At 46.2% G+C, this 7,153-nt stretch overlaps 1 pseudogene; it reads right to left on the minus strand.

Moving 5' to 3' along the window:
• Positions 1 to 5,534: 5,534 nt before the first annotated feature.
• LOC131921116 (large ribosomal subunit protein eL24-like) lies at positions 5,535 to 6,075 on the minus strand (annotated as a pseudogene).
• Between the last annotated feature and the right edge of the window lie 1,078 nt (positions 6,076 to 7,153).

The raw sequence follows: 7,153 nt of genomic DNA on the forward strand, positions 1-7,153 counted from the left end.
TTTCTGTTCTGCCTTCTCATTGGTTGTAAACCCAAACACGTGACTGCCTCGTCACTGCCTGTGTGTACAGCCCTCCAGGTCCTCTATGGTATTGAGATTAAAGGCGTGTGTCTCCAATGTTGGCTGTATCCTTGAACACACAGAGATCTACCTGGCTCTGTCTACCAAGTGCTGGGATTAAAGGCGTGCGCCACCACCGCCACGCTCTTGCTATGGCTCTAATAGCTCTGACCCCTGGGCAACTTTATTTATTAACATACAATTAAAATCACATTTCAGTACAAATAAAATACCACCATACTTGGTCTCCAGTTGGTGACCCTGTCTTAGAAGACTTGTGTGTGGCCTTGCTGGGGGAAGTGTGTCACTGGGGGTGGCTTTGAGGTTTCAGAGCCACAAGCCATTCCCAATTTTCTCTGCGCTTCCTGCTTGCCATGAGAGACGTGAGTGCTCAGCTCTCGGCTCAGTTCCAGCTCAGTCACTGCATCTGCCACCTGCTGCCATGCTGTCCCTTCCACTACGGACCCTGACCCTCTGGGACCGGAAGGCCAAACAAACCTTTCCTTCTAGAAGTTGCCCTGATTGTGGTCTTTTATCACAACAGTAGAAAGGTAACTGACACACTTCAGGTAAAACTCCCGGGAAACACGTTCATACCTACACCAAGAAGTTTGTCTCAGGTGATACCAAAGCCAGTCAAGTTGACAATCACAGTCACCCCAGCCTTCAATGCTTCCAGGTGAGGGTCTACTGGTGATTTTTCTGAATGTGCTGTGACATGACAAGAAGTGACATGACCTGATGAAGAAAGAGGAAGCCCCCTTGTGGAGTAAAGCAGAGGTGTGAACTGGAGCAGCCTATCCATAAAGCACCTTAGGGCCCAAAAAGGAGCAGGGAGGAGCTGGCTTAGCTCCTGTGTCTCCATAAAGCAGTATCCCTGGAATCCAGTTCAAAGTCAAGCCCATTACCCTACCTCCTTCTCGGCATTCTGGACACAAAGTAGGTCATTAAAGATGCTTGCTCAGCTGGACTTCTGCTGAGGAGGAGTGGCCCAGAAGGGCTGCTCACGGTCTCCGAGGAGCCATGCCTGTAAAAGACCAGGGGAACGTGGTTTAAACCACTTAACTCAGATCTACTTTTTTCCAAATTCCCTCGTGTGCAGGAAATTACTCAGGTGTCATCATGCTTCTCTCCTCCACTGATAGAAAACCAACTACAGCATTGAATATCCTGGCAGATCACCAGCGACGTCTGTGAAGTCACTTCATTCTGGAGGCCTTCAAACACTTTCCCGTCCTCTGTTAGCCAGGTCTACTCAGTGTGGTGAGGGATTGGCAGTGTTCACTATTGCTATTCTTTCTCAGGATCTCACTGTCTTCATAATGAAACAGAAGAGGAAGCAAGGACGGAGTCACTGCCCCCTTCTGTCTCCTCCTAGTTCAGCATGCATCCTTTGAGGGTTGGCCTTCTTCTCACTGCAGTCAATCTCAACACAGGCAAACCTCCAGGGCAGTCCTCTTCCTAGTCCCAGATTGCTTTAAAACTCAGCTTTGTAGTTCATTGTAACCACTCTGCACTCTGTCATGACCGAGGTTACACTTTGTAGTTCATTGTAACCACTCTGCACTCTGTCATGATGAGGTTACACTTTGTAGTTCATTGTAACCACTCTGCACTCTGTCATGACGAGGTTTGCATGCAGGGAACTCTTATCCTCCTCGTACTGTGCCCTGATGTGAGCTAGTGCTCACCACACCATACAGGAAGTCCAGCGGTCCATACAGGAAGAAAGGCTCACATTGGGCATCAGTCTGGAGATCCTGTTCTTGTTTCAAATCTGCCAGAAAAAAAAAAAAATTCATGACGAACTGAGTAATGCCTCCAGCACCTTTCTATAACGCGGCGGAGGTCAATGGCTGTCTCTGTGCCATAGAGCCTAACAGACTGACGGGCTGAGAATGTGTGAACAACACATTGGTAGAAGTTTGCGTTTTCAATTCGGTTTTACTGGTGTCACATGTGCAGACCCTATGTGACTTGACCAAAGCTGTGGAGCATTCTCATTTTACTTTGTTACAGTCCTGGGGGTCGAACCCAGGGCCTCACTAGGCAAGCACTCTGCGGCTAAGCTGTGGGGCCAGCCCTAGGAATGCAGTCTCACGTGCAGGAGCAGGCGTGTCTTCCACAGGAATGCTGGCTGCTCTCTCACTGTCTCCTTCACTAAGCAGCTAGGCAGCCTGGGACAGTTCCTTCCCCTCTCCCAGTCGAGTCCTCCTCTGCACCCGGGGGCCATACTGCCTGTGCAGACGGCTGTTATGAGGCTGGGGGAGAATCACAATGTATAAAGGACTTTATATCAAACTCTGAACTGTTTTACACAGATGGTAGAATGGGGAAGGGGCTTGATGAGATGACTTTTCTCATCGCCGCAGCAAACAGCTTGACAGAAGCAGCTGAAAGAAATAAGGACTTCTTTGGACTCAGTTCCACGGTGCAATCAGCCACCGTGGTGGGGAGGCCATGGCCACAGATATGTCAAGTGTCACATTGCACCCGCAATCAGGAAGCAGAGAGAGACGAAGGTTAGTAGTGCTCGGCTGACTCTCTCCTTTTTATTTGGTTCGGAACCTCAGCTTGTGGCCACCCACAGTTAGGGTGGCTGGCTGGATCCTCTCACCTTCATTAACCTAATCGAGAAACTCCCCCATTGATAAGTCTGGAAGTTTCATTCCTAGATTTCTCTAGATCCTGTTGAATCAACAGTCAATATTAACCACCTCACTCTCTTGCCTTCGACATTGCTACCCTTAATGAAGAGAGGGCCGTGATCTAAAGGTTCGCCCAGTAGTCCTCTGGGTGGAGAGCAGGAACCATGCCGTGTGCTGCTGGGGAGTCAAGGTGGATGAGTAAGTGCTGACAGGTTTACCGAGGGAGAGCTGCTGATTGTGGTAAGAGCTGGGTGACTGTGCTGCCGAAGCTGAGGTCAGCTCAGGAAGAAGCACAGGAGAAATGGAGCTGGAGAAGGAGGCGAAGGGGACTTGATAGCTTTGCTGTAAGGAAAACAAGAGTAGAGAGGGAAATGGGACTAGCGAGCCAAGAACTCTTGCTTGGGGGGAATTTTAAAACAGATGGCTGTGGACACGGAATGCATTAGCAATTCTTGATCTGCAGATACCCTGTCAAGGCTGGGTATCAATGTGACTGGTAATTTCTCTCTTCACGAACACAGTTAGCGACTAGAGGGGAAGGAGAAAAGAGAAGGAGGGAGGGAGAGAGAGGAAGGGAGGAAGGGAGGAAGGGAAGAAGGGAGGAACCCAGTCTTACTGGCCACCTGATAACTTCCTCTAGACAGCTGATAGGCAGGCCTTAATTAGCTTCAGATTTTGAGCACAAATGAACCCAAATGGATTCAACTTTCCTCAACGATGTATCGTTTATTTTGTTACTGAAATAAGAGTCTCAGGCAACTGGGAATCAATGCATTGATTTAAATATTATGCAAAAGATGGAGCTATTACGATGAGCACATTTTTATGACTTAAAAATCACATTTCAGCATTTTCTTATGTCAGGGGCTGTGACAGGGCAGCATTGATTAACACGTTCAGACCCGATCATCAAGAAAAAGACTTGAAACTGCAAATTTTTTTTCTTGTGAAAGATAGCTTCTTAGGTCCACATTAAGTTCAAAGTTATTAAATAATGACAGTTACATTTGGGAGTTTTGGGGCATGTGATTTGTTTTTAACTTTTTATTATGAAAAATTTCAAACTGGTGCAAAAGTACAGAAAGGATACATAACGACCTTACTCTTATCATCCTCTGAACCCAGCTTCCATAATTACCGACTCAGAGCCAAGCTTATTGCATCCATGTCCCCCCATCACTTCCGTCTCCTAAGTACTGGAAGCAATTATTTTGAAGTGAATTCCAGACATAGCATCATTACATCTGTAATTATTTCACTGCACACGTTGAAAAGAGACTATTTTTAAACATTAAAACATCATATTGTCATTTTCACACTTAAAATCAGAGCAGGTCATTAATTCTAGCAAATATTCTTCCCATTTCCATAAATGCCTTCACATATATCAGTTTAAATCGGGATCCTGTAGATACACCATCTTTGAAAGGAAAAGAGGGAAGGATACAGTTACAAGTTTTGTTTTTACAAGCGCCTTATCCAAAACTCCTTATTGTTGTGATGCATGGCATAAAAAAAGAAAGTCTGGCTGAAATAGGAGTAGTGTGTTTTTAATTCTTCCGTTTTCCCCATGACATCACCATAGGTATGCCCCGTTAGACTCCTCATTTGCCTTTCCCTGCGCTGGCCTCCACATGCCTCTGCACAAAAACACGTGTAAACACACACACACAAACACACACACACACACACACACACACACACACACACACACACACACCTACAATTGTAAGTTTAGGTACCACATTTGTCTGTCTTTTTCTTCACTGTTGCTTACTGACACAGGGGCAGGCTCTATGGCAGCAAAGCTGAAGATGGCCGCAGTAGTAGGGGAAGTGGGAGGTGCAGCTCGTGGCCACCGCCGCATGGAGTATTGGAACAGAAGAGCAGCACCGTGCACCAGCAAGAGTGGGGGGCCCATGCTGTTGTGGAAAGCGAGTATAGGCCAGAGCCGAAGACCATCGACTCAGCAACCTTGGCAGCAAGTCCTTCTCTCTGTCTCTCTCTCTCTGTCTCTCTCTCTCTCTGTCTCTCTATATATCCCTCTTTCTTTCTTTTCTTTTTAAAAAGTGTATAAGTGTGTTCTGCTTGCATAAATGTCTGTGTATCACATACATATAGTGCCCATGGAGGACAAAAGAGGGCATTAGATGTCCAGGGCCTGAAGTTACAAATGGTTGTGAGCTGCTTTGTGAGTGCTGAGAATTGAACTCAGGTCCTCTGGAAGAGCAGCCAGTGCTCTTAACCTCCGAACCATCTCTCCAGCCTCTAAGCTCCTCTTACTGGTTGTCTCCTAACTCCAGGCCTGGGCTGGTACTTCTCTGGGCCACCCCTTCTGTAAAAACAAACAAACAAACCAAAAATATGTTGCTGCTCTCATATGATAAACTTAGATGGCCTCCAGTCCTGTATTCTTTCTTCATCTCTGGCTTTAGTAAGGTTACACTACAGGGCAATGGGCTCTATGCCATAGTTCATTAATTTTCCACAGTATCCCAGCCCACCAGTGCCACACTACAGCCCAGAGTAAGAGATACAAACCTTGGGGTCTTAATGGATGAGTTGAGGGAGAGAGATGGGACAGAGGCTGGAAGAAGGGACTCCAAGAAGCCATCACCACACAGGCACTTCACACATGTTGGAGAAATCAGAGCCAGGGTACCACCTAGTCAGCACAAAAACTCTTCTTCTTCTTCTTCTTCTTCTTCTTCTTCTTCTTCTTCTTCTTCTTCTTCTTCTTCTTCCTCCTCCTCCTCCTCCTCCTCCTCCTCCTCCTCCTCCTCCTCCTTTCTTCTTCTTCCTCTTCCTCCTTCCTTCCTCCTCTTCTTCTTCCTCTTCTCTTCTCCTCCTCCTCCTCCCTCTCCCTCTGCCCCTCTTCTTCCTCTCCTCTCCTCCTCCTTTCAAGAGTTAGAGATGGATCTTTACTTAAAACTCCGATCTACCAGGTTATCTTCCTTCACTAAGTCGGGGATCAGGACCTTCACAGCCTTCACGATCTTCTCCTTGCTGCTGCCTTTGTGAGGGCCTTGGCGGCAGCCATTGCTCTCCTCTTTGACGCTGCTTCAATTTTCTGCTCCCTTGGCAGTCCTGATCACCTGCTCTCACCGAGCTTTCCTAACTTCCGGTTTCTGATTCCTCTTGGCCGTTATATCCACAAGAGAGGCATCCGTGATGGCCTGCTGGAATTTGGCTGTGCGGCGTGGTCTTTTCTTCTAAATTTCATCTGACTGTCCTTTTGTGTGTTTTCTTCTGTGGAAGACAGTCCAGTTTATCTGTCAAGGATTCTTTCCCGCCCGTCCTTGGTGCTGTGCCACCCATGTCTGGGGTAGATCTTGTACCTGCTGAAACTGTACAGCTCCACCTGCATGGCTAAGGCTGTGCCAGCAGAAAAAGAGAAGAGAAAGAAAGGAAAACACGTTATGGAGCAGAGGGAGAGAATCTCCATAAATTTGCATCTCTCTTCTTGATGAAGAGGACAAGAATAACTCCTGATAGATAGAGTCTTCTAAGCATGGTAGGGAGGCTACACTCAGGAAATCTCAACACTATGATGGTCCTTTGTTTTCTTATTGATAATCACTTTGGCTAGGGTGACATGGAATTTTAATTTGTGTTCTCCTGGTAAGGATGTTGAATGCCTTGTCAAGTATTTGTTGATCATTTGTATTTTTTTCTTCTTTTAAGAATTGTCTCTGGTCTTGGAAGCTCATACCTTCAATCCCAGAACTCGGGAGGCAGAGGCAGGTGGATCTCTGTGAGTTTGAGCCCAGCCTGGTCTACATAGTAAGTTCTAGGACAGCCAGAGGTATGTAGAGATCCTGTCTCAAAAAAAAAAAACCAAAATAAAACAAGGGGGTGGGGGAGAAGGAAGGAAGGAAGGAAGGAAGGAAGGAAGGAAGGAAGAAAGAAAGAAAGAAAGAAAGAAAGAAAGAAAGAAAGAAAGAAAGAAAGAAAAAAGGAGATCATTAGCCCATTTGTTGATTCGCTTATTTGGTTTTCTGGTGTTTAAGTTTGCATTTTTCTGTGTAGTCTAAATATTAACCCCATCTGGTACATGACTAGAAAAGATTTCGTTCTATCTGTTTCTTCACTCAGGTAGTTTTCTTTTCTGTAACATAGCTTTTAAATTTTATACAAATCCATTTGTCTATTTTTGGGATTACTTCCTGTGACACTGAAGCTTTTCAGGAAACCTTTGTCTGTATCCACACAGGCTAGTTTTATGTTGACTGGACATAAGCGAGACTCATTCTGGAAGAGGAAACCTCAATAAGGAAAATGTTCCACCAGGTTGGCCTGTGAGCATTTTCACGATTAGTGGTTGATGTGGGAGGGCCAGCTCACTGTAGATAGGGTCATCCCTGGGCTGGTGGTCCTGGGAGCTATAAGAAAGCAGGCTGAGCAAACCATAGGGAGCAAGCCAGTAAGTCGCACCTCTCCATGGC

This window comes from Peromyscus eremicus, chromosome 10 (assembly GCF_949786415.1).
Source record: "Peromyscus eremicus chromosome 10, PerEre_H2_v1, whole genome shotgun sequence".
In the NCBI taxonomy this organism is placed as follows: Eukaryota; Metazoa; Chordata; class Mammalia; order Rodentia; family Cricetidae; genus Peromyscus; species Peromyscus eremicus.